This window comes from Heterocephalus glaber, unplaced genomic scaffold (assembly GCF_053883595.1).
Source record: "Heterocephalus glaber isolate CG9 unplaced genomic scaffold, H.glaber_assembly_v1.0 deba00001509, whole genome shotgun sequence".
Lineage (NCBI taxonomy): Eukaryota > Metazoa > Chordata > Mammalia > Rodentia > Bathyergidae > Heterocephalus > Heterocephalus glaber.
Genome location: NW_028258325.1, coordinates 50,244,007 through 50,271,504, shown reverse-complemented (window position 1 = coordinate 50,271,504; position 27,498 = coordinate 50,244,007). Strand labels below are relative to the sequence as shown.

General features: G+C 35.0%; 1 pseudogene; it reads right to left on the bottom strand.

Moving 5' to 3' along the window:
• Nucleotides 1-916: 916 nt before the first annotated feature.
• On the bottom strand, nt 917-15,132 carry LOC101719244 (glomulin pseudogene; annotated as a pseudogene).
• Between the last annotated feature and the right edge of the window lie 12,366 nt (nt 15,133-27,498).

The following is a 27,498-nucleotide window of genomic DNA, read 5'->3' as shown; positions in this document are numbered from 1 at the left end:
GACAGGTTTACTTCCAGGTAGGTTTAGAGACAAAGCAGGGTCTTTCATGAAGTGTTTTCCCCATTCAATGAAGATGAAATCCTTTTTTTTTTTAGATACAGATGTTTTAAGTGACTGAAATGACCCGATTCTTCTTAGTACAAAGTAAGCTCGCAGGGTAAACTAGAAACAATCTTTATAATTTTAAGCCTTTGGTAATTTCAGGACAGCTTTTTCCCTCCTGATTGGGAAAGAAATTGAGTAAAGAAATGGGGACCTGATGTACCAGAAAACTACATTATGTGTTTTGTAATCTAATAGTGCACAGGAAGTTCATTATTGAATACTAGAAAATATATTATGAAAAATAAAAAGTTTCAGTTAAACATCTCCTTACATAACTTGGAAGTTTGAGGAGATATTAAACAAATAAAAGAATCCAAATCTCACAAAAATCTGATAAGCCCAGCATTAATTCCTACTGTAACTGTTCTATAGACACAGTAGCTATGCAGATATGGACAAAGGATTCTGGAGTAAGGGACATAAAGTTGATACACACATATAAGTCTGTTTATCTCATTGACTGTTATTATTCCAAGCACCCAGCAAATGCCTGGAATGTATTACTGTTTTCATAAGTGTTGCACATTTCCAATTTGTAAAATTCCTTTTTCTAGAGAAGGAGAGAAACAATAAATAAAATAATGCTGCCCGTTATTAGGTGTTATGATTGTTATTCACCTTTTTTCTTCCAAACATTTTTACTGTTTACTTTTTTTACCAATAGAAATAAGAGAAAGACAGAAAAACAGAGATACAGAGAGAGAGACACAGAGAGAGGCAGAGATACAGAGAAATACAGAAAAAAAGGAACTTCATATATGCAGTTCTTTTTTACATTATTTTACCAAATTTTATTTACAAAGTAAAACTTTTACTTTATTCCAACATTTTCTTCAGAGGTAGACTTTGTTTTTATTTCAATGAGTTCTTCTACTCGAGCTAGAACACTTTCAATCAAATCAAATGTGAAAAGAGCTGAATGTAGGACCTTAAACTGCATTTCAGGAGGCATATTGGGGATCCCTTCTCTACCTACTGTTACAGAACAAAGGTCCTTAGACTTTTGAACTACTTGGTTATTTTCTTGGCTATTTTTAATTTCTGCTTCATAGTGTGGTTTTGACATATTAAGTCCTATATGAAGTGGCTTTAAGAAATTATTCTCAATCTTTCCAAGTTCTGTCCACAATCTAGTTTGATTGTCATTTTCATTATCTTTGATAACCAAAAACCTCAATAAGTTCAGTGCAGCCATAATCCTATCTGAGTTTTGTAGTAAATTTATTTTAACAACCTCTGGGAGAAACAGTACCAAATCTAAAAGAGAAATCAGCTGTGGTCCTGTAAACCATTTGTTAGGCGTTTTCTTAAATGACATATCAATTTGATTTTTGATATTTTGAATAATAAAGGCCTCCACACCTGAGTGATCACTTGTATTCAAAAAGCACCTAAATAATGTATATTTGCCTTGGTGAATCCAACTTGTTAATATACAACTGAAGCATGGCTGAACCTTTTTTTTTCAATGTCTCAATGGGGCAAAGTGTCATTACTTTCACTAAGCTCTGAGGTACAGTAAGGAAACTCTTGATTTCTAAGTACTTGTAAAGTAGACTGTCATCTTCTATTCTCAATAAACCATTCTTCAGTAGTTCCAATCCTTTGGACAAAACAGACTCTTCTGTTCTCAAAAAGACTTCAGTATGCCCCATATTAAACTACAAAATGTATGAGGGGCTTAAAACCACTGGCAGCTGATCAGTTTTGATCCCTTGAACAAATACTAGATATGCCAGAGAGGCCATAGAGTCTGCTAATTGTTTGTCTTCTTCCTCAAATTCAAGGTAATTCCATATCCTAGTTTTCCTTCCATGGTTAAAAATAATTTTTGGAAAAGGGTATCCAATTGCTGATAAAAAACATTATTTCAGATGCAAAACACCTTAAAGGATCATTTCCTGCTTCTTCAGATTGTTCAAGGAATTGTGCTGTCAGCAAAGGTCAAGCTTTTAAAACAAAATTTCAGTAATTCATCCTTTAATTTTTTTGTTTTCATTTTCCTTGTTTTCTTTATCATCAATGACTTCTTCCACAAAGGTTTACTGAACTCTGTTAAGGCCTTGCAACACTGACAAAGGCCATAGTCATCTGTTTGTATTTGTACTTTTGAGTGAGGAACAGGAAGAAGAGACAGTGGACTCCAAAGGGTGGATGATGCTAATCCAACTGAATATGCCTTATTAGGAAGTTTCTGAATCACTGTTTGTAATGGCTGAAGTAAAAGAAGAATAATTTGGGATATCTGTTTTCCAGAGGGCTCTTCAATCAGTTTGAGCAAACCTAATAATAATTCCTTTGGATTACATAACTTTACCAGTAACTGAAGAACTAGAAAATATTTTTTTCTTTTATCATTTTCTTTATCATTCCTTAAAAGGCACCAAACAGCAGGAGCAACAAAGTTCTAGCCCATGGTTTTGATGATGGCCCTATTCTTTTCATTTTGAATAATTTCTAATAACTGATCTATGTGCCCTTCTTCTATGCATTTTTGGCCTGCTAACTGAAACAAGCCAAAATCTTCTTCTTTAAAGTCATGCTCTTCTAAGATTTGACATTTATTATGAACTGAAGTTCTTCCACACCCTTTCCTAATTATTTTATTTTTTTTTTTCTTTCCTAATTATTTTTCCAAGTTTTGATTCTGAAATATTTAGAGCGCTGGAGAGCTGCATCCAGGGGAAGCCATTTCTTCGTATTCCGGCTCCTAGGCGATCCGGCCATTTTCCTGCAGGAGGCCTAGTCGACCCACAGCGCCGCCCTCAGCGTCTACTTAGCCCTGTATGCAGTTTTTTGAGTCCTGTAAAATACAGACACTCGTCTCCTGGAAGATACTGGTGATCACCTGAACTTTGGCTTCTCCAGATTAGTATTCTGGTAATACTGAAGTTGTTGACATTGTTCTTCATCTGTTTTTCCTAAAATTCTTTCACTGGTACCTTCTCTATTATTATTAGATTCTCAAATTTTGTTAAATTTTCTTTTCCTACAAATTGACTATTATCCTGTTCTCTTTCTATTATGGAAGACTTATCATGTGCAAAATTTTCTACATGGGTTTGGATTTCTCTCTTGCTGATACCTTTTAAAATGCTTTAGTTCCTTTTCTGTTTTATGTTTATTTTCTTCTAATGAATTTGAAAACACTCTAATTTCTGTTACTTAACATAACAAATGCAATGCTTTTGTCTGTTAGAAATCTTGATCTTGCTAACTTCTGTTTGAAATCTTCATTTTATTCATCTGTCACCCTTTATTTTATACCCCTTTGAAGAGAAAATTGCATATTTTCCTTTGTTTATCCCTCCAACAATTAAAATATTTTATTCCTTCTCCAAATTCTCTGAAAATTTCCAAATTCTATTTATTTAGATAGTGAGAAAAGTACATACTTAAAAAATTGCCAATAGTATGTTTTTTAAAAATTTTTATTTTATGTTTTACATTGAGTGAGTAGTTTGTTTGAAGAAGGTGTATCTCACACAAAGGCATGAAAACCCAATCATGTTTATGAACCAAGAAAGAGACTGATAAGACTTTATAGGTAACTTCATAGCATTTTTCAACTCTGCTGATCCATTTATGTCTTCTATTAGTATGTTGTAGTGTTTGTATTTGTATTCAAACATATTCAACCCTTATTCTTATTGACTACATCTATTATCTGATATCATAGGCTTTTATTTATTTTTTTACTTTTCTCTGTTTTATATAATGAGTTGAAATACATTTTTAATATTTAAAATATTTTACCTGTAGAAATGGCATCATATCTTTCAATTTTCTTTCACATTTGTCCTTGATATAATATAGAAGTCTATAGTTCTGATATTCTTCCATGAATTCTTCTGAAATTTTGTAAAATGTTAAATAAATATTGCATATATTTCAAACAGATATACACATACAAACTATTCTGGGCTAAAGCTCCAGTAATTGCTATGGTCCCTGGTAGAAAGGTAACTCTTGAGAAAGAACTTTTAATGTGTCTTTGTGGAGGTTAAAGAAACACACATATTTCCCCTTTTATCACTTGACACAATCATAATGACTTTTTAAAAAAATCTTCTCAGGTGAATTCCATCAAGGATGAATCTTGTCTACTTTGCTGTATTCCAAGGGCCTTGCATATTGTCACGTAGAATTGTTTTGGGGTGAAAGTAGGCCAATAAGAGTTATTCAGGGGTTGAAAAGGGGCCTTTTAGACACAAGGCACAGTTTGGAGGTGGGATTCTCAAGACACACGGTGCCCTCCTCTTTGTCATGATGGCATTGAGCTAAAGATCATTAATATGCCTTTTCTTTCTTTAAACTATAGATGTAAAACACTATTTTCTTTCTAGTCAGCTAAAAATTATGCTTAATTATTCCTCTTTTGGCAGTTTCTAAGCAAGTGCTTTCCTTTGGAATTAAGGCAGCATTACTTGTTCTTCTCAGCCTATGTCTCACTGAGAGAAGTCAACTATTTTTGCTTCAGGTGACCTATGTGGATGCCTCAAGGCTGGCTCTAGCTTGCACTCTGTCCTGAGCTCCAGGCCCATAAATACACCAAATCCTAAGTAACATCACTTAACCTGTCAGTAAGTCTTTAGAATGTAATGTGTTTTGTTCCATTTTTGATTTGGCATCAAGAACTTGGGGGACAAAATGGTTAAAATTCTCAGAACCCAAACTTCTTTGACAACACACTGCCCAGCGTGACCTGGACAGTAGTAAAAGACTACACCAAGGTGGATTAAAAAACAGCACAAGATAAAAATAAATACAAAACCCAGTGAGGAATGTAACCATTATGTACCAAAAATATGTATTAATAAAAATAAAAATTGAAAAAAAAGTAAATATGAAAACTATCCTTTTGTCCCCCGACTTAATGTTGTATCGTTCCCCAAAAGGTAAAACCTACAGATACCTTTATCTTAATCTAAAGAGTCTTTTCTGAGGCATAAGCAAGAAACCATCACAATTGAATCTTTGATATACAACTTTAGTTACAATAAAGGTGTTCCCGAAAGATTAGCAAAGAACAGAATGCCCTGGAAAATGCGTTTCTAAGATAGCTACGTTTGCCAACTCAGACCCTTTCCCACATCTTCATTCCCTTATAAAAACTCCAATCTTTCATCCTGGCTGCATGATTCCTCTCTTGGAAACTCCCTTCTGTCCTTCTTGACAGTGTACTCAGGGATCTAAATAAGCTCTGGCTTTTCCTGTCTTTCCTGTCTATTGATAAATTCATTCACTGCCTGTGTCATTGGCACAGCAAAAGCCACTCAGTCTCTTGCACAAGTGAACTGAGATTTAGGTTTTCTTCTCCTTCTTCATACGTACTTTCATCACTTTTCAGTCAAGCTGTGCATTCTGGTTATAGATGGATGGTGAATTAGCCACTTCTTTCTATCCCCATTGCCAATTTTCTTGCAGTCCACAAGCAATTCCACCCAAATTTATCTTGAGATCATAGTATTTTTCCTCCGATTTCATCATCCTCCACATTTATTTCATTGCAGAATGTTTGCAAAATGCTAACCTGATGTTGGCCTGAATTCATTCTATAGTTTCTTATAGAAGAACTTTTTTAATGACTATACTGTATCCATTACCTCCTTCCTTCTTAAAATAACCTAAGAACATTTTACTAGGCCCTTAATAATTTGATATTTGTTTGGATTTCCAGATTTTTCTCTCTCCAATTGCAATATAATTCTGCTATTCCACTGAATGATGATCACTGTCCCTATGTCCCTACACAATGCCTAGTGAGCTAACTTCACTTTACCTTCTTCATCTGGTTAATGCTTATTCACGCTGAATGTTTCAGCTCTGTGGTCATTTTTTCCTGAGCCATTTCTCCATCTTTCTAAGCTAATGTAGATTCTCCTGACATGAACTTACAAGAAACTTATACTTCTAGCTTATGTACTCACAAAATGTATCATTACATTTCATTCTACATATAACTCTACTGTAATGATTGTGAATAAAGCATGGCTTCCATGTGCCAATTTGTATACTTAGCACTTAAGACATTCTATGAAACATAGAGGCTATTCAGACATTTACTATTGAGTGTTGAATGAAAAAAACTTTTAGATGTGGAAGCTTCTAAATTTTATTTCCTAGAAAATATTCACATTTATTTTGCAGACAGATCTGAATATTGAAGGTAAAATGGAGAAACAAACAGAAACAAATATTTAGCTATTAAGAGACAGAGTGTTAAATGCCAAGAAGTTCATAGTAAACATTCTTTTTTTTTCTTATTTATTTATTTATTTATCTATTTATTGGTACATTTTAGGTATGAAATACATTTACATTTAACATTGGGTGCTTGTACTTGTACATGATGTATCTTGCTTCTTGATTTTCCCCCATTACCTGGGTGCCCTTTACCCCCTCCACCCTTCCCTATTTACATAAACTTTGTTTCCATTTTTTTTTCTTTCTCACAATTTTTTCCATTACTTTCTTCCCTTTCAACTTCCCATCCTGCCACCCCTACACCTTTGGACATTTTCCTACTTCAAATTATCAATTATTTCCTTTAATCATTTTCATCCTTATTTACACTTTCAGTTTCTCATGCTAGAGATACTATTCGGTATTTACACATGTGGGTCCTATTTATTTCACTTAAGAGTAAGGCCTCAATATGCATCCATTTAGCTATAAATGTCTCTAGTTTCTTGTTCTTAGTACTCCATTTTATAAAAAGACCACATTTTCTTTATCCAGTTTCCAGTTGATGGCACATGGGCTGTTTCCAAGCTTTAGCTATTACAAACTGTGCCCCTATAAACATAGGTGCACATATATCGGTGTGGTATTATTCTTTCAATTCTTTGGGGAAGATACCCAGCAGTGGAATAGCTGGGTCAAATGGGACCTGTAGTCCTAGTTCTTTGAGGTATCTCCATACTGGTTTCCACAGTGGTTGCACCAGTCTGCACTCCCACCAACAACGGAGCAGTGTTCCTTTCTCTCCATACCCCCACCAGCACTTGTTATTGATTGATTTCTTGATAGCAGCCATTCTTTCTGGGTTGAGGTGGAATCTCAGTATTGTTTTCACCTGCATCTCTTGAATGTGATGTTGAACATTTTGAACATTTTTTGTTTAACATTTTTTCATATGTTTATTTGCTATTTCTACTTCTTTGTCTGAGAAATGTCTGTTAATTTCAGATGCCCATTTTTGGATTGGGTCTTTAAATCTGGGAGGTCTGATTTTTTTCAATTCTTTATATATTCTCCATAGTAGACCTTTTTTTGAGGTACAGCTGCTAAAAATTTCTTCCCACATTGTAGGTTGTCTCTTAGCACTGTTGGTAGTTTCTCTTGCAGTGCAGAAGCTTTTTAATATGATGAGATCCCAGTTGTTGATTCTTTGTGCTAGCTCCTGTGCTACTGAAGATTTGTTCATAAAGTCTTTTCCTATGCCAATGTCTTCAAGAATTCTACCTACCTTATCTTCCAACCAGTTTAGTGTTTCTGTCTTAATATTTAGATCTTTAATCCACTTCGATCTTAGTTTAGAGCATGGTGATAGGTATGGGTCTAGTTTTAATGTTTAGCAGGTTGAAATCCAGTTTTTCCAACACCATTTATTAAATAGGCTATCTTTCCTCCAATGAGGGTGGTTGGCTCCTTTGTCAAAGATGAGGTGGCTGAGTATGTCTGGAGTTGTTTCTACATCTTCTAATCTATTCCACTGATCTTCAGGTCTGTTTCTTTGCAAGTACCATGCTGTTTTTATCAAAGTAGCATTGTAGTATAGTTTCAAGTTGGGGATTGTGATACCCCCAGCCATGTCTCTGTTGCCTTGAATTGCTTTTGCTATTCTATGTTTCTTCTGCTTTGAAATGAATTTTTGGAGTTTTTTCTCTAATTCTGTGAAGTATATTGTTGGAATTTCAAATGGCATTGCATTAAATCTATATAGTAGTTTTGGAAGTATAGGCATTTTCACTATATTGGTTCTTCCTACCCAGGAACAGGAATATCTTTCCATTTTCTTATATCCTCTTCTATCTCCTTCTTCAGAGTGCTGTAGTTTTCTGTGTAGAGGTCTTTTGGTTCCTTTGTTGGGTTGATTCCTAGATATTTCATTTTTTTAGATGCTATTGTAAAAGGAGTTTTTTCCTGAATTTCTCTCTCAATGGGTCTTCTATTTGCATATAAGAAGGCTATTGAGTTTTGAGTGTTGACTTTGTATCCAGCTACTCTACCAAATCTGACAAGTAGGTCTAGAAGACTTTTGGCTGAGGTTTTTGGGTCTTCGTATCATATCATCAGCAAATAATGACAGTTTCAATTCTTCCTTTCCTATCTTTATTCCTTTCATTTCTTTCTCTTTTGTAATTGCTGTGGCTAATGTTTCCAGAACAATATTGAACAGGAGTGGTGATAGTGGGCATCCTTGTCTTGTTCCTGATTTTAGCATGAAAGTTTTCAGTTTTTGACCATTTAGTATGATGTTGGTTGTTGATTTTTCATAGATAGCCTTAATCAGGTCGAGATAAAGACCTTCTATTCCAATTTTCTGTAGTGTTTTTTATCATGAATGCATGTTGGATTTCGTCAAATGCCTTTTCTGCATGTATTGAGATGATCATATGGTTTTTGTTCTTGGCTCTGTTAATATAGTGTATTACATTTGTTGATTTACGAAGGTTGAACCACCCTTGCTTCCCTGGGATAAATCCAACTTGGTCAGGGTGTAAGATCTTCTTGGATGACACTCTGTATTCTGTTTGCCAATATCTTGTTGAGGATTTTTGCATCTATGTTCATTAGGGAGATTGGCCTGTAGTTCTATTTTTGGGATGGGTCTTTCGCTGGTTTTGGAATCAAAGCAACACTTGCTTCCAGGAATGAATTTGGAAGCCTTGCTTCCCTTTCAATTCCCTTGATGAGTTTAAAGAGTAATGGCAATAATTCTATTTTAAATGTCTTGTAGAATTCAGCAGTGAAGCCATCGGGACCTGGGGTTTTCTTTGTTGGTAAATTTTTTATTACATTTTCAATTTCACTCATTGTAATTGGGGTGTTTAGAATTTCTATATCTTCTTCATTTAACTTTGGCAATTTATATGTATCTAGGAATCTGTCCAATTCTCCTGTGTTTTCCATTTTATTAGAGTATAGGTTCTCAAAGTACATATTGATGATCCTCTGGATTTCTTCTGGATCTGTTGTGGCTTCACCTTTTTCTTTCTTAATTGAATGGATTTGAACCTTTTCTTTCCTTTTTTTGATAAGGTTGGCTGAAGGTTTATCGATTTTATTTATTTTTTCAAAAAACCAACTCTTTGTTTCATTGATTTTTTGTTTCATTCTCTTAGTCTCCATTGCATTGATTTCTACTCAGATCTTTATAATTTCCTTTCTTGTATGAGCTTTGGGTTTGTTATGCTCTTTTTCTAGGAGCTTGAGGTTCTGCATTAGGTTATTTAACTGAGTTCTCTCTGTTTTCCTAATATGGGCATTCACTGCTATGAATTTCCCACATAGAACTGCTTTCATTGTGTCCCACAGATTCCTGTATGTTGTAGTTACATTATCATTTACTTGTAGAAACTAATTTCTTCTTTAATTTTCTCTGTAACCCATTTGTTGTTCAAGAGGGTGTTATTCAATTTTCGTGTGTTTGTGGGAGTTTTGCGGTTTCTTATGTTATTGACCTCCAATTTTATTGCACTATGGTCTGATAATATACAGGGGATAACTTTAATTCTTTTACATTTACTTAGATATGTCCTATGAGCTAACGTGATCTATTTTGGAGAATCACCCGTGTGCAGCTGAAAAGAATGTGTATTCTGATTTTGTGGGGAGGAACAGTCTGTAAACATCTATTAAATTCATTTGCTCAATAGCTTGGTTAAATTGTAGAATTTCATTGTTAATTTTTTTCTAGATGATCTGTCTATTTGTGAGAGAGGGTTGTTGAAGTTCCCCACTACAATTGTATTAGTGGTTATTTGGTTTTTCATGTCCATTAATATTTGTTTTTAATAGTTGGGGGCAATGGTATTTGGTGCATATATATTTATGATTGTCATCTCTTCCTCTTGGATTGTTCCCTTCTCAAGTATGTAGTGACCATCTTTGTCTCTCTGAATTAGTTTTGTTTTGAAGTCTACTTTGTTTGCAAATAAGATTGCTACCCCTGCTTTTTTCTGGGTTCGTTTTCGCGTGGAGAACTGTTTTCCATTCTTTTACTTTCAGTCTATGAATTTCCATTTGAGTTAGGTGTGTTTCTTGTATACAGCATATTGCTGGGTTTTGCTTCTTAATCCATTCTGTCAGTCCATTTCTTTTGATTGGTGAATTGAGGCCATTAACATTGATAGTTGTAATTCAGAGATATTGACTCATCCTTGTCAGGATGTTTTACTGTTGTTGGCTCTTTTATTTCTTATTTTCCCTGCTTTCCCTTTAGTGTCTTACCTTGCATGGTGTCTTCTCTCTGTTGGGCCTCATGGAGTTGTGACCTTCATTGTCTTTTTCTAGAATATTGCTTAAAACTGTTTGGAGTGCTGGTTTGGTGTTCATGAAATTTCTCAGGTGTTCTTTGTCATGAAAGTATCTAATTTCCCCATTGATTTTGAAAGATAATTTTGCAGGATACAACAGTCTAGGTTGGAAGTTATTTTCTTTCAGGGCTTGAAATACTTCACTCCAGGCTCTCCTTGATTTGAGGGTTTGTGTTGAGAAATCTGCCGTGATTCTGATGGGCTTTCCTTTGTAGGTGATTAGTTTCTTTTCTCTGACTGCCTGTAGAATTTTGTTCTTCTTTTGGGTTTCTGAGATCTTGACAATTATATGTCTAGGTGTACATTCTTTTTTTATTATGGCTAGTTGGAGTTCTAAATGCCTCACTTATCTGTATGTTCAATTCTCTACCTCTGTCTGGGAAGTTTTCTACTATTACTTCTGTGAACAGATTTGTTATGTCAGTTGTACTTTCTCCTGTTTTTTTGTGGAGTCCTATGTGTCTTATATTATTCTTCTTTGCAACATCTAGCAGCTGCTGGATTGATTTCTCATGGTCCCTTGCTATCTTTAGGAAATCTCTGTTTTCATAGTCCTTAACCACAGTCCTTCTATATCTGATATTCTGTCTTCAGATTCTCTTCGTCTGCTCTGCATGCTTTCATTGGAGTTTTTAATCTCTTGAATATCTGTTTGAATCTGTTTTATGGATTCCATTTGTTTCTTATGTTGGGTGATCATGGTTTCCATTTCTTTCTTATGCTGGGCATTCATGGATTCCTGCATGTTTCTGATCTCATCTATTTTCTTATCTGTTTCTGCTCTAGAGCCTCTAGTCATGTCTTTCACTCTGCTCACCATCTCTGTATGTATCTGGGAGATTATTTCTGCTTTGAATTTTTCTAGAGCCTCATTCATCTGTTTTGTTACTTCCTGTGTTATTAGTTCAGGGTGTCCAGGTGGTTGATTATCTGACTTTTCCACCTCATTTCCCCCAGAATTTCCCTTTTGTCGCATGGAAGCCTGCGTTTGTGCCTTGCTTAAATGACTTCTCATTTTTTTCTTTTGGTACTGTCCTTGGTTTAATTCCTGGGTTGATATTTCAAAATTGCTTAATGTATGTATCTTTGTTGCTTATGTTTAAAACCCTTGTGGACTGATTGCTTTTCAGAGGTGTCTTCTAGATATGGTTTGTGTTTAGGTTTTGAGGCTCTAATGACTCTGAGGCTATTTTATTTTTCTTATACCAGGAAGGAAAACTGATTAGATCAATCACAACATGTTAGCCCAAACGATACAATCAGCAATACCATAGCATCTAGTGCAGCTTAGGAAATGACAATTTGTGGTAGTTATTAATCTATCACATTTAACTATGTGAATTAAATTAAAATCGAGGACCAACCCAACATATGTTTATAGTGAATAAACTCTTCAATATAGCATCTTTCCCCTTCAGGGTAGGGAGTTAAAAGGAGTTGGAGAGGGGAGGGACAGGTAGAAAGAACAGGTAAGATTAGCGGTGAGGCCAGAAGACACAGAAAGATCACACAAACTCTAAGAAGTTGTTAAAGCCAAGAGAAAAAGGCAAAATTAAAGAACAAAGATGTGAATAGAATCACCTAACAGCAATAGGGAGGCTAGATACTGAATTTACTTTTCTTTAAACCTAATGATAAGAGAAGGAAAAAGAGAAGAAAAGAACAATAAAGGAGAAATCCATGCAGAAAGGAACAAATGGGGAAATGAAGAGCAATATGTGACAGTGACAGAACGAGTGAGAGAGAGAAAGAAAAGATGAAAGAAAAGAAAGAAAAGTAAAAATTTGAAAAGAGTAGAAAAAAGTAAAAATTAAGAATTAAAAATAAGAGAAAAGATTTTTTTTTTCTTTTTTGCAAATAGCAAAAAATAAAAATGATGGGCCACCTTCAGGGTATGTCTCTGCTGTCATAATAGGCAACATAGGCATCCATGTGCATGTACGATTCAGTGAGTCTCAGCAGCAGACCTGTGAGATTCAAGCAAATATCTGGCTGCTAGTCCCAAGCTGAGCTCCCCGTCCTCCTGCAGGGTTGAACTCTGCAAAGTTCTACTGCAGGTTTCAGTTGCCCTTCCCCTGAAGATCATGCAGGTTTTGATGGGAGGTTATGGTCCCAGGTGATGATCCCTCCAGCTTTCCAAGCATGGTGGTCTGGTGTGCCTTTCTTGTAGAGATTCTATTTACTTTTCCGCTGAGCTTCAGTCTTCACTGAGGAGCCTGAGAAGCCCTCTTTCTGTTACTAATTGCTGCTCTATGTCGTGGCGCTCAGGACAAGGGCCTTTATAATCCCCTGTGCCTCTGTAGTGTGGGACCAGGTAGCAGAAGAGCCAGAAGGCCAGAGGCGAGGTGGGGGTGGGGGTGGGGCGTGAGGGGTGGGATGGGGGAGTGGAACTGGGCTTTGGAGGCGCGGCTCAGCGGAGCTCCATATGGGGGCAGGGCTCCAAGCCTCGCCTGGGACCTCACCATGGCATGGGCGGGTGCCCAGGATGGAGCTTTTGAGCTTCACGCTGGCTGCTGGCTAGTGGAGCAGCTCCATAGTAAACATTAAGTTTAATGAGACACAAAAGAAACAGTGTGTTCACAGTTGTAATACTGAACATGCAGGATATAATAATAGCTTATGAGGCATTTAACATCTAAAACAAAAAAACTTGGTTTAACATTTTAAAAATGTGGTATATAATTAAAAATAGAATTTAGTTATACATCGTGGCATACTGGGAGGATGAGACAGGAGGACTGTAAATTTGAACCCAGCCTGGGCAACTTAATGACTTAGTGATACCCTGTCTCAAAAAATAAAATAAAACAAAACAAAATAAAATAAAATAAAGAAAATGGCTGGAGATGTAGTTCAATGCAAAGGCCCTGGGTTCAATTCCCAGTACCGAAAAAAAAATGTTCAAGGATTTTTTGATTCTCATATTCATTTAAGAAGTATTTGTGAGCTGGGCATGGTGGTGCATACCTATAACCCTAGCACGTGGGAAGCTGAGGCAGGAGTATAGCTTCAAGTTTGAGGCCAGCCTAGGCTACATAGTGAGTTCAAGGTTAGTCTGAACTATACAGTGAAACCCTGACTCCCTCAAAAAAGAGGGGTTTTTGGTCTACACTAATGTCTTTTGTATCTAGATAAATATACCATGAACTGCACAAGTTTGGGAGGTCTTATGGAAAGAATGAAAGCCACTGTGGGCCCACCCTGACATTGCTCAAAAGAGTTAGAAATTACAGATCCAGCAGAAGTCACTGGCCAAATCTTACTGTTACAAGCGCATGGAAGCAATACTCTTTGTCTAGGTATGTGAGATCACTTTATAACTTTAAGTAGATTATTTTCATGACATAAAATAATAGATATGTCATTACTTACTGAATTGGCTACACCTATGAAGTGAATTGGTTCAGCTAGAAAAAAGATGATTTTTCTCTGTCATTAAAACATAACACTTAGGGACTGGCTGTCCTGATTTCCTAATAAAATTTCAAATATTTTCAAAATAACTATTGAAATTATATTTTTAGTTAAGCATGGAGCTGTTGTTGGCAAGCATGGGTCTTTGTTTTCAGTACTAGTGGAAATTAATCTAAAGCACAAATTTACAGAAAAAAGCTCCCGTTAACTCACTTCCTTTCAGTCTTATTTAACTTTCAGTTGCCCAAGTGCATTGCTTTCTTTCCTTCTCCATTCATTTGATTTTTCTTTATGTTTAGTGGACCCTTTGCTTTAACTTTGGTGCTTTCTCCTTTCATATGTGATGTCTCTCCTCACTCACATCTTTGCCTTTTCCTGTTGAGAATCCAGGAAAATGCCTTTATGTACTGGATACCTGCCTCTTTTCTTGCTCAAAATATTGCCTTCTGTTTCTCTTTTTTCATACTTATTCCTTGCCACCTTGTTTTTCACTTGCTTTTCCTGAAGCATTTAAAAAAATTCCTCTGCTATTAAATCTTTCTTCTTGTCTCCTTCTAATTTCAGTCCACCCTTTTTATCTTTGTGAGATTGAGGCAGTGCCATAGAAAGTTTCTCTGACTGGGACCCAGTTTGCTAGATTCATGCAAGCCTTGTTTCTTACTCTCTGCCTAATTTTGTGCAAGTAATTGGGCTTCTTTGAGCTCAGTGTCCCTCTCAGTGAAACTGAGGTAATAATCAGCACCTTGTGAGATTATTTTCAGATTAGAGATAATGAAAATTAAGTGCCAGTCTGGTGCAGCACTCTGTATTAGAAGGCTCTTCTTGTCCTCGTTGTTCTTACTGCTGTCTCAGTAGGATCTCTATTCATTAACGCAGACATTAACCATTTTGTTGATTCATTTTCCTTTCTAACTTACACCCTTGAAGATGCAGCCAGACCTGCTTTCATTTAAACTTGCCAAGTTACCTTTAATCACCTACTTCCTAAATAAGCACTAATATATACACCTGTTCTCTACATAGAAAACCTTATGTCTAATTACCTTCTGGACTGTGTTTTGGCTGCCATTAGTGCATTACAATCTATTTCTGTCCCTAAGATTTATAGATATTATTAGATTAAAAGCTCTTTTTTGACAGAATGTATTACATTTTTATGTCACATTTTAAACTAGAAGTAAATATCCCTATTTTTCCTGGACATCTGATGACATTTTTTTCCTATTAGTTCTTAATATTTACCATGACTGTGTGGATATTATTAGGCATTTCTGTTGTTGAAGAACTGGGTTCTGGATTTAGGTAGTTTAAAAAGAGAAATATCCACAACTAATGTTAGAGAACTGCACAAGAAGAAAAGATATTTGGGTTAATTTGTAACCTTAAATTCTACAATCAAAGAAAAACTACTGTCTTTTAGTTTCCCTTTACTAAAAAGGAAGTCTAAGAGCTTGTTGTATTGTTGGGTATTAAAGATAATAATTTCCCACATGGGCATGTTTCTAGGTCTTTTTGATGGACTAAATTAGAAACAAATTCATTTGAGTAGCCCCTAAATTTGTTGTGTGCAAGAAATATGTTCCATCAAGCCATGACACACTTTTAGGAACAAATCTCAAATGGTCTTTTCATCTCCAAGTAGGCAGTTTCCACCAGGAGATGATCCTGAGGGCTTGAGATTTGTTATGTCTCCTACAGATATCGTTCCATCAAATACATTTGTTTGAAAAAGCAGTTATCAGCCTATATATTAGTCAGCTCTGAGTGCAAATAACAAGAACTGTAGACTCGGTAATTAAATAATAGAAAAAATAATATTTTGTACAGGTTTTGGGAACTGAAAGTCCAAGATCAAAATGTCACCAAAGTCAGTTTTATGAAAGGCTCTCCCTTCAAACTGAAGACAGTCCCCTTCTCACTGTATCCTGACATGATAGAGAGAGAGAGAACAAGAGAGATCTCTGAGTCCTTTGTTATAAGAATACTAATCTTATTGTGAAGATTATCTCACCCTCATGAACCTGTCTAACTCTAATGCTTTTCCAAAGGCCTCATCTACAAACATTATCACATTAACAAATGAACTTGGGAGGAACACAAACAGGTGGTTCATAATGACCTGCTACAAGGCTCTGGTCAACACTGACACTTTACTCAACACTGTGTTGTGATAGGGAAAATGGATCAAGTCAGTCATATTGCTCTCAAGTAGTCTTTCTATTCTAGTCAACTTTATGTTATTATAATGAAATACCCGACACAGGTTATATATGAAGTAAAAGGAAATTTACTTCATAGTTTTTGAGTTCAAAGTCTGAGATCAGATGGCCTTATCTGGTAACATCTGCAGATAGTAGATAATAGCACACCTAGGAACAAGGAAATTATTATGTCATGAATCAGGAACAAGAGAGAGCCTGAGGCTCTTCAGTTTTTCCCGAGGACATACTTCTAATGGCCAAAAGACCTCCCTGTAGGCCGCACTTCTCAAAGTTTCCATTACCTCCCAAGAATATCACCTAGGAGATGAAATCTTAATCACCATGGACCATGTGTGAGTGGGGGTAGACAAACCATATTCATACCAAAGCACCTTCCAGTGACTTGATTCAATTATCCTGAAAGATCTGGGAATACAAAGGATTATCAGCCATCTGAGGGACCATGTTGAAACCAACTCAGGTACCACAACAGTTGTAGGTCCCCTGTGAAATGAGGGGCCAGGTACTGTAGCAACACTTTCCTTCCAGGTGATCTGCACGTACATCCTGCAGAAATGAGACATTTATTGGCTTGGCTCTAAGATCATGGCAGCTTTTACCTAGAGACAGCTGTAAGAGACTTTCAAGCATGGAAGTGAACACTACAAGTAGATAAAGAAAACCTCTACAAAATAGTCTGGATCAGGCCACTAACCAATGTACAAGAGGGATCCCTACAAAGATAACAAACTTACTGTTTATGCATCCAAAATATGGTTTTCCCTATCATGAGAGTCATCTAATTTGAAACGGTGCTATGGAATGTGGTCCTGACGGTTAGAGGTCAAATTCCTTAATGTATACTTTTTAATTTTTTCTCTTTTTCTGCAGACCACACTATTTTTTCTTGTTATATTGAGATTTCTTACCTTTCCTATCCTTCCTACTTAGTTGCTCAGTATGTTTCCAAACTCCCTTGTCTTTCCATTACATTTTTTCCTTTTTTTTTCCTATTTACTTCTCTAACTTCATCTATCAATTATATCCAATTGTTGTTACTCTAATTTTAGCTTAAATGTTTTTTTCTAAGGTCTTTTATAAACATCTCTTTTATAACTTTTATAAACATCCCTTTTATATCTTTTATAAACATCTCATTTAATCTTCAAGCTTACCCTGTAAGAAAGCTATTTTGTTCCCATTTTACAGATAATAAAAATTAGATGTAAAGTGATTGTATAAAAAAGTGGCAAGACCTAATTTTGAACCTGTCAGTTAAACACTGTGTTCTTTTTCCACTTTTATGTTTGCCTGGAAAATTTAAAAAAGTACAGTGGGAATACTCTTCTTAAGACTCATAATGAGTTCTCCATTCTTTACAGAAAAATATTTAGATTTTGTTCTGGACACAAGGGACTCTATGATAGCAACCTAAATAGTTTCCCTGGTATTCCTCAATGAATACTTGGGATGGGAGAATATTGAACTACTTATATTTTTTTTCCTGAAAATGCATGCCTTTCTTAACTTTTGCCTTTGTACATTTAGTATTTTTTTCTGAAATGCCTATTTATTCCTTATTAAACTAGAAATTCCTCGTATTAGCTACTTTCCCAGAGCTAAAAACAAAATGTCTGACACAACTTAAAGGAGGAGAGGTTTATTTTGTGCTGTGGTTTCAGAGGGTTCAATCTATGGGTATCCGGCAGAAACAGATTGTGGAAGAAAGTTACTCAACTCATAGCAACTATGAAGGAGGGGAGAGAGAGAGAGAGAGAAAATATGAATCTCAAAAGCACACCATCCCTGGTGATCCATCTCTTCCAGCTTGACCCCACTTCCCAGTACCACATCCAGCTATGAACTCATCAGTGGATCAATCCACTTAAGAATATAGCATTCCTTGATATAATCACCCTCCACATGCTCTGTCTCTGAACATATGATGAACATATGAGACTTTGGGGGGACATTTTAGATCTAAACCATACCACTTATATTCATAGTTTAATCCTTTATTCTCTTCCTTTATCCAGTATCCTTTGATTCATACTCATATTTTAGCAGTTTTGCATGGTGTATATACGTGTGTCTATCCTTTTATAGTTTGTGTTCACTAAGGATAGGGATGTTTTCATAATTACATTCTTAATTTAATATCTAGATGTTTTTAACTATCCTTTAATAAATCAAATAATCAAGTTGTTAGATTATAACTGGGAAATGTGTTAAATATACTACTGTTTATGTGTTATTAGCAAAGCTGTTATTTTTCTCTATATATGTTCATTTGATAATGATGTTTATTTAAATTTCTCTACTTTTATCTAGAATTTCATTGAAATTTTAGATTTATATATAATCAGCTCATACTACTTTCTCTATCTGTTTGGTATTAGCTGAAAAATAGACATGGATCCAAAGCTAGGATCTGTTCTGTAGTAAAAAAGACTGGATTTCAGACAGGCTCACCCTACTTGCTTCTAGTTTCTGGCCTCAAAATAGCTAATGCAGACATCTCACTTACTGTTATCAGAGATCGTAAGGTTATAACAAGAGTGAAGGAGTTGGAAACCTAAATCTTTCCTCTGGGCAAGAAACCAGTTAATACTACAAAAAACAATAAAAAATAACAAAAGATCCATATCTACCAATTTAATTAGTGTTTCTTGTCTTCTAAGTTGCCTCTACTTAACTGTAAATATATGGTGTTAAAATTTTTCCATGGTTCTAACACTAGAAACTTCATTGATGGATTTTTTGTTGTGTTGTTTTAAATAATTTCCGTGATTATAGTTTCAACTGGTTCTTCCTACAGTCAGCCCTGAGATAGACATGTATTTCATGATAGCAAATATAAAACATGGGCTCTTGACACTGAAGGATTGGATTTTAATCCATTGCATTGTCAAAGTTCTTTACTGGGAATATTTTTGATGCAGTCTTCCCAAATACACTACTTTTAACAAATATTCTTTCAGAAGTGACAGGTATTAAAATCACCCTGGGGTATTCTCTGAATCTTTCTATTACAGTACCCAGCTAACAGATTTGAAACTTACTACCCACACATGTTTCTGCTACAGCAACCTCTACGTTAATAATATGTAAGAAATTGTATTTCTTTTTTATTTCTCTTTATTTATTTCTATTTTATTTATTGAATTTATTGGTACAAACGCATATCACATCTTGATTCTTTTTATTTATGCACTCCCAGCCTCCTGTCTCTCCTACTGCTGATAATCATATGATCATTTTAATCATAGTTAAAATGTAAGAAAACAGTCACTATTAAGTACATGGCATTTGAGCTAGTAATTGGAAATTTAACATTTCATTTACATTTTTCCAGAAGAAGAATTTTCAGCAATTTGGTGAGAAATTATTGCTTCCAGGAGTAGTTAGCTGTTCATATATATTTTATATTTAAGGAGGTGAGTTGCTGGATGCTATTATTTTAGTTGCTTAATGTTGCACATAAATAGTATACTTTTCAAAAGTAGTTTATCTGTATATATTACAGCTAAATAGACATTTAATAGACAAATATTTAAATATTCACTGAAATTTTAAAAACCTGCTTTAATAAAAGCTAAAATATTTCAAAGGTGAATTTTAGATGAAAATTGTTAAAAGCGGGTACTATTTTTTCCTTTTATTACAAAGAAACTCAGTATCACCTGACAACTCTGCATTTTTCCTTATATAACACGAGAGCCTTGCTACGCAATTATTTCACAGGTCAGAGACTTTTTGTCTACCTTTATTCATTGCTGTAAGTCTAAAGGGTCTCAAAATAATCTCTGATATATAGTAGACAGTCAAAAACATTTCTTGAAATGATAAATATAGCATCACGTCTTGACTATCAGGTCAATAGAAATTAAAGTTTGGAACTTCTATCCCACATTTTTATATGATTCCCTTTGCTCTTTATTAACTACACAGTGACCTCATGAAATAGAAGTTACTTCATCTTTAAATAAAAAAAGAAAGAGCTGAAATAAGGTTTTCAGGGATTACTTTTTAAGGGAACAAACAATAACAATGAGGATAAGAACATATATGAAGGTTTCTCTTGTTGAATTTTGCAACTAAAATTGTTGTTCTGTTCCCTTAATTTTTTTCTTACAAAAATATCAAAGTAATGAAATGGAAAAATTATTGAAGTAAATATTCACACACTCTTTTGGAGTGGTTTGAGTAGAGTGTGGAAATCTAGTCTGAATAGCAAACCTGAAGAATCTTCTTGGCCAGTCACCATCATACCTTCTTGTCTCCTTGTTTTCTACATTTTATCCCCCTCTTAAGCCACCCCAACCACATTCATACCATCAAAATGGATCATACCTTACTTTATACTTGGGGTTTTTGAGAACTATGTTTTAAAATTTTCAATCTGTAAAATTGTTCTTAAAATCTATAATTGTATGAAATACTTCCACTTCAAGAAGTCTAAAAATCCTTGGGAATTTTAAAAAATAAATACTAATTTAGCCAAGATTATTTACTATGTCTGTAAAAAAAAAAAGAGTTTTCTTCTTAATTGATATTTACATACCTTTGGAGGTTACTTCCCTTGATATATGGCTGACTAGGTTGGAAGGTACTGCATAGACATGGAATGAGGATTCTCATCTTCTGACAATGAAACTGAACATTCAGCAAAATCTTTTGTTATCTCTGGCTGCTTGTAATCTGACCAACTGTCACAAATCATTGTCTCTTTAGTTTGACAAGTTGTAAAATACCCTGAGGAATGCTGTTTTGTACTGATCTGGCAAAACAATGATTAGAATAATGTGTTGGAGTCAATGTATGTGTAAACCCCTTTTAAACTCTGTACATGTGAGCTATTTTCATTACCCATAATTGAAGTTGTCATGACTTATTGCTTTCTGAGCTGGGTGAGAAAGTCTTTATCTAATTCGGGCTTCCTTTTGCATTGCCTGGGAATGGATGTCTTGTGGACATTAACTGTGACAGCTTCCTGGAAAGATTCTTGTCTATAGTATCTCTGTAGAAGATTTCTTAAGGTTACAGAGTCAGCTTTGGAATGTGGCATTTTAGTTGGTCAATGAATTATTTGTGAAGGGAGGTCACTGAGAAATGTATTATTGAAAACACTGAAGATGATGCAGTTTTCTGACTTTTTCAGAAAATGACGATTCATGCATATTTTAATATTAATTACACTTAGAATTTGTAGTGGAAAAAGTTCAGAAAGTGAAAGAAAAGAATTAGAGTTTAATGAGGAAATGCTAGCAGGCATACTCATTAAAGCCACTGGAACTTTAACCCACAAGAATATAAATGCCTGTTCTCAGTGTCAATACTAATTCACATATTCATGTCTTGCCTTACAAAAGGACAGAAAAGTGAATCCTCTCTCTAGTTATCCTCATTTCACTTGGTTTCTGTGTGTGAGTGTAAATGTATGTGTGTGTTTATATGCTGCAAACATATGAGTGCCTCAGGTGTTTTAATAGTATTTCAATATATACATTGACATTTTTAGTTGCAGAAAATGAGAGATGATCCACCCAGCAGGAAACAACACTGGCATCTTGGGAGGAATCCTTCTCTGTGATCTTCCCCTATTTGATATATGCCTATAGCTTAGCTCAAAGAATCTCAGCTATCCATCTGGTCAGCACCAGAATGAATATTAACTTACATGATGAGCAAAGGAGACAATCTCTCTGAACACAGTGATTTTTAACTTACATAGCTGTCATACTCCAGTTATATGGATTAATACATTAATACAATCCACTTTTATCTAATTTTGTATTAACTTTGAGAAGTCACAAAAATTCTTATTATTTTCAGGAAGAGTTACATAAAACTCTATCTTTTTATTCTAAAATCACTTTGAAGTGTTAGATTTGCAGACTTTCTTAGAGGGCAGAGTAAATGGAGGAGCAAACCAAGGATTTTGTTTAATTTGAGTTAATTTTTGCTCAAATATGTGCTGTCAAAGGTGTTTTATACAGTTTCTAAACTGACCCTATGGGCGAGTCTGTTAGGATTACATCTCTTTTTTTAAGAGCCTGCCATGTGCTTTGAGGACAGAATCCTCAAATGGTGGGGGTTGGCCTTGTTACAAAGGGTGATTTTCCAACAATTTCTATACAAGGGCACATTTGAATATTTTTCTGCAGCTAGAAAAAACACAAGTTTGCAGTAAAATTTAAGTCATCAAGGAACTGCTATTCTCCTATTCGACCTGTTACAAAAAGTCTACCTGTTACATGGAAAGTTCAGGGATAGACAAAGACACTAAAATGCTAGAACTCTGCTTCATTGAGTTCCTAGAACTCAAATACATGACTATAAGGGAAGTATGCTCAGTTTTAGCTTTTAAAATTTTTATTAATGTGTATGAACAAAATTCCATCTTTTGTAGTCAAAATACCCTTGTTCTCTTTGCTATTTGAGAGACACCGACTCATTTGGAAAGCAGGAATTTGTCCTTGAGTAGAAATACCCAGGAAAAATTGAAGACAAGATACAGAAAAATAGCACATATGGTGGACCTTCAAGTTACAATTACCCTGACATACAAACAATTTGGGTTAATTAGGTTAATGGAAGATTCATCTCCCTCTTGTTTTCTATAATGTGTACCTAGGTAAACATCCAAATCACGGCTGTATTGACTTACAACCAACTTGAATTGCAACCAGTCCTCAGGAGCCAATAGAGTTCATAAGTCAAGGGACAACTGTATATAATAACTTCATTTATGAAAATGAAACATATGTGGGACAAAAAGAAAGATATAATTCTGTAATGTTGGAAGTGATCATCACCGTGGAACATCGAGAGAGGATTTGTGTACAATTTGAAATTATGTGTCCTTAAAGACCTACATAACAGTAGTCTCACTCTGTGTCCTTTCTGGGGCAGTTCTCCAACTATTGTCTAGAACACTGAAATGCTTTCAAGCCAATGAAAATTTTATACTTATGAGAACCAGAGAACAAGGCTCATTAATTTACTTACAAAACCTACAAAGGGGCTGATGATGTGTCTCTTATTTCCCCACTGAGAAATCCATCAGATTTTTGTTCGAGAGCTCAATTGTCAAATCCTTTTCTCTCTATTTCTGCGTGTTAGTTCTTCTGTAGTGATAAAAGAATAACAGTTGTAAACATTTATCTAAAATATTCATCCTGTTGTTTATTATTGTCATAGGCTTTAAAAATATCTTTGCTTCTGTGTGGCCTTTTATTATAGTGAAGTTCCATAGAATACTATATTTGTGAAGATATGTATATATATATGTGTATATATATGTGTATATATATGTGTATATATATGTGTATATATATGTGTATATATATATGTGTATATATATGTGTGTATATATATATATGTGTGTGTATATATATATATATTTTTTTGTACTGGGGATCCAACTCAGGACCTTGTCATTGCAATCCAGGAGCAGTGCCACTGAGCTAAATCCCAGCCCTGTATGTATAATTTTAAAACAAAGATTTTCAAAACTAGAATTAACTTCAGGTTAAATTCTTGCAAGTTTTCCTGAATTTAGGTAGGTAAGAAAATTTTATACTCATTTGAAAGAAGACGACATCTGAAATAATGAGTTACTTCTTCTATAGTTGGTATATGGGAGAAAATCTTCAAATGATCGTTGAGAGAAAGTGAAGAGAAAGTGATATTATGCAGTCCTAGAAGTTAAGTCAGCAACGAGCTAGTTGTTGGACTTCCAGGCAGGAGTTATGAAGGCATTTATTTTATAGCTCCTTAATAAAAAGAATGTGGGCAAGTGGTTCTCAGTGAGGTGCAGCAAATAATCCTTTATTGTGTATTGTATGCATCATAAATGATTTAATGAAACATTGACTGTCTGACTGATAGAATGAATGAATGAATGAATGAATGAAAAAGACTGCAAATAGCAACAAAGTTTCAGAGATGATCCCCATTCCAAGTGCCAAGAGCAAACTATTGCCAAGAGGTTATGGAATTGGGGTGCAGACAAGTCTGTGTGAGAGGGACCTAGTTACTCAGACTACAGTATTCATTTGTTTTTAAGTCGTGAACATTTAAAGACTCCTATTTACAAGAGGGACATAGCGAAACATTCTCATTTAAAATCCAGGGTATCAGCTCAAATAAATGGATATTTCTATGTTGTGGGTAGATTTCCATGCTAGAAAGAAGAAATTGGTGACATTCTTAATCCCAGAAAAATATGCAAGATCTCTTTTTGCTTAAAAAGACTACACAAGGATGCAAGAAGGGTGAAAGGCTACTGGAAACCCAACACGGATTAATTCTACTGGGGTAGACTTACTCAAGGATGGCTGGACCAGAAGGTGGAGCTTGATTCTATCGGCCATAGAGGTGATGAGAAAACAAAAGTAGCAGAGGCTTAGAGCCAAGATAAGGACGTGGATTCCTGTGCCTGGTCAATACTTGTTCTCACACCTATTTTTCTCCCATGCTCCCAATAGTAAGTACATTAATGTTATTGTCCAGTATTTACATTTTTATTTCCATGTAAATGTCACACACAATCAAGCCCTTTAGTGTAAAAAAATTATATTTCCTTTCTTATTCAATCTTTTTTTGGCCACAGGTAAAGGTAATCTGATTTTTCATTTGTTTCTTCTCTATTTCTATCACTAATTTATTTTCAAACTCAAAAGTGTCAATGAATGTTTTAAAAAAACATTGATTATAATTTCACTTCTCAGCATTATTCTTTATGGAGCTTTCCTTCCTTACTATCTTTTCATGTGTGTTTTCTAAGGCTGCCATATCAAAATGCCATACCTCAAATGATTTAGTTTGCAGAATTTTATTTTGTCTTAGCACTGTGTCTGAAAGTCCAAAATCAGGGTGCTGTAGGTTTCATGTCTTCTGAGACTTCTGTCCTCACCGATGCCTGCCTCCTTCCACCCTCAGTCTTCATCATGAACGTGCTGTGGTATGCCTTCGTGTGTCCACATTTCCTCTTTGTATCAAGTCACTAGTTAGATTGAATTAGGATCGGTCAAACTACCTCCTTTACATTTAATCTCCCCTTTAAAGGCTGCACATCCAAGCGGCCAGTAAGGTCTATCCAGTCATAATCTGTGGTAGTGTGGAACAGGCTTTCACATAGATATTTGGGGTATAATTCAGCCCTTAATACTTGGGTAACCTCTTCAGTTCTGAAATATTTTCTTAAATTATTATTAATTTAATAATTTAATTGATATCAATTATACCTAGCTGGCATTTGTTGAAAACTTTTCCTGCACAAGGAATATACATTTATTTATCTGTTAATCTACTTAATATAATCTACCATTGTGGTGGATATCATTTCCAATATAAGGAACGTGAGAATTCTCAGGAACTTATGGACTAAGTGACTAGGTGTTGTACAATAATTAAGTTATTTCATCACCTTCCTTTGAATTCAGACCTCTACCTTTGTTAAGAAATAACAAAATCTCTTGTTATTTTTCAGTCCAGAGTGTCCATGGTTCGACATCTTCACAATAAACCCTATTCTTCTGGATGTTTATATGACTTGATCTTAGAGACTCGTTGGTTCATACAAAGGTTTTCATATGGTGCTTTCCATAGTGTAGTGGTTATCACATTTGCCTCACAAAGGTTTTCAAATCATCTTCCTTGCCATTTCCCTGTTATTTTGCACATTATCACTTTTTTGAGTTATCTTATTGAGGCTTTTATGAGAAAGTGGGGAAAACATGGATGTTTAATCCGTGATAGTTAATCAGAATTCTTTGGTCAGGTTCTGATTAGGGACAGAATTAATTCAAGGACAGTGACTCTCAACCAGGGAAACTGGGCAACACTTGAAACTATTTTTGGTGTTTGTAACTGTGTATCTATTGAGTACAAGTCAGAAATATGGCTAAATGTCACAAGGAGACCAAGGCATAGAAAGAATATATGCATTCTAGAGGCCATGTAGCATATGCTAGCAAAATCCATGAACTCTAACTCAGGATACGATATTCTTAACTATTATATTCCTGACTTGACTTTCTTAATGTAACATATAGAGTAAAATTATTGAGAAAAATGCCAGCAAAAGTAAACACTTTAAAAAAATACTTCATATTTTATATTTTACTTTAATAAGCATTTGACATTTTTATAATGGAAAATAGTTAACATGATTTCTCCCAGATAAATTAAAAACTGTATAACATTTATTTATTTAAAAGTATATATGTAATGCTATTGGCTATTTGAATATCTTTTTCCATGTATGGTATTTTCAGGGAATTTCATCAAATGTTTATAGGTAAAAATTAAAAATATGGACATTTATTAAGTTATTGTTGATTGGCTTATTTATTATTAGGAAAACTATACCATATTTCATCTATAATTATTAAAAATGATAAACTTTTTTAGAATGGACTCTATGGAAAATTCACAATTCTATTTCTACTAGTCTTTCATGCTAAAATACCTGTGTTCTTGGGCTTTCTCTCCTTTGTCAAGAGACAGTAGGAAGAGAAATAGTTTGGGGGATCAGACCTATCCAAGATTCAGTGTAAGATCAACACTTCCCGGCTCAATGTTAACAAGTGCTTAATGTTTCTGATTATTAAATTTGCTCTCCTTTAAAATGAGCACAGCAACCTAACCCTGTTGTGCAGAGCATCAAATTAGAATGGAATAATGGCCCAGCACAAGCTTCCAAAATGTTGCATCTACTCTAATCTCTGCCCCTCAACTCAATACACACCCCAACCCCACCCACAGCAGCAGCCAACTCACATTCCTAAAACAAAATGGTCTTTGGAGTCTCTTGCTTTCCCTTTAAATTTATTTGTCCAACATTCTCAGCCAAGAGGATATAAAATATCCACTTTTCAGAAGACTCCAAACGATGTGATCAGAGACTGCAGAGTTGTCTTAGGAGAGTGAAGTGGGGTTGAGTGCCTAAAGAAACAAGTGGTACAGACAAGTGCCTTGGGGTTTCATCATCTTTATTTCTCCTAGTGAATAGAGAACATAAAGTATGTGAAAGGAACCAGATATCCCTGAAGTTAACATTTCACACTTCCTTCTTTAGTTGAGAGTGTTTAGCTTTACCTTTTAGGGGAGTCATTCTCTATTACAAAAATCCTCAGCTTACTCTGTCTGAAAGATTTACAAATTATCTTTGCAGAAGCTTTATTTTCCCAGGGCTTTATTTTCCCAGTCAATCACTCAGTGGAATG